The sequence below is a fragment of the Mandrillus leucophaeus genome, unplaced genomic scaffold (assembly GCF_000951045.1).
Source record: "Mandrillus leucophaeus isolate KB7577 unplaced genomic scaffold, Mleu.le_1.0 Scaffold63, whole genome shotgun sequence".
Taxonomy (NCBI): Eukaryota; Metazoa; Chordata; class Mammalia; order Primates; family Cercopithecidae; genus Mandrillus; species Mandrillus leucophaeus.
Genome location: NW_012106808.1, coordinates 336,417 through 337,474, shown reverse-complemented (window position 1 = coordinate 337,474; position 1,058 = coordinate 336,417).

Below are 1,058 nucleotides of genomic sequence, written 5' to 3'. Positions count from 1 at the left end.
TGTTCTGTGAAATCATCTCACAGAATTAGAGGCTTCCACTCAAGAAGCCTTTCGCTAAGACAGTTCCTGTGGAATTGGCAAAGTGATATTTGCAAGCCCATAGAGGGCTATGGTGAAAAAGGAAATATCCTCAGATGAAATCTGGGAAGAAACTTTCTGAGAAACTGCTTAGTGTTCTGTTAATTCATTTCACAGAGTTACATCTGTATTTCGTGGAACTCTTTGCTCGCTTTATTTCTCTGGAATCTGAAAGGAGATATTTCGAATCCCTTTGAAGACATTAGGGCCAAAGGAAATATCCTCCGATAACAAAGAGAAAGAAGCTTTCTGAGAAAGTTCTTTGTCTTCTGTGAAAGCATCACACAGAGTTACAGCTTTCCCCTCAAAAAGCCTTTCGCTAAGACATTTCTTGTGGAATTGGCAAACTGATATTTGGAAGCCCATAGAGGCCTATGGTGAAAAAGGAAATATCCTCAGAAGAATTCTGGAAAGAGTTTTCTGTGAAACTGCTCTGTGATGTGTGACTTCCACTCACAGAGCTACATCTGTATTTCGTGGATCTGCTTGCTAGCCTTATTTCTGTCGAATTTGAGAACAGATTTTCAGAACCCTTTGAAGACTACAGGGCCAAAGTAAATATCCTCCGATAACAAAGAGAAAGAAGCTTTCTGACAAACTTCTTTGTGTACTGTGAAATCATCTCACGGAGTTACAGCATTCCCCTCAATAAGCCTTTCGCTAAGTCAGTACTTGTGGAATTGGCAAATTGATATTTGTAAGCCCAAAGAAGTCTATGGTGAAATAGGAAATATCCTCAGATGAAATCTGGAAACAAGCTTTCTGAGAAACTGCTTAGTGTTCTGTTAATTCATCTCAGAGAGTTACATCTGTATTTCGTGGATTTCTTTCCTAGCCTTATTTCTGTGGAATGTGAGAACAGATATTTCGGATCTCTTTGAAGACTATAGGCCCAAAGGAAATATTCTCCGATAACAAAGAGAAAGAAGCTTTCTCAGAAACTTCTTTCTGTTCTGTGAAATCATCTCACAGAATTAGAG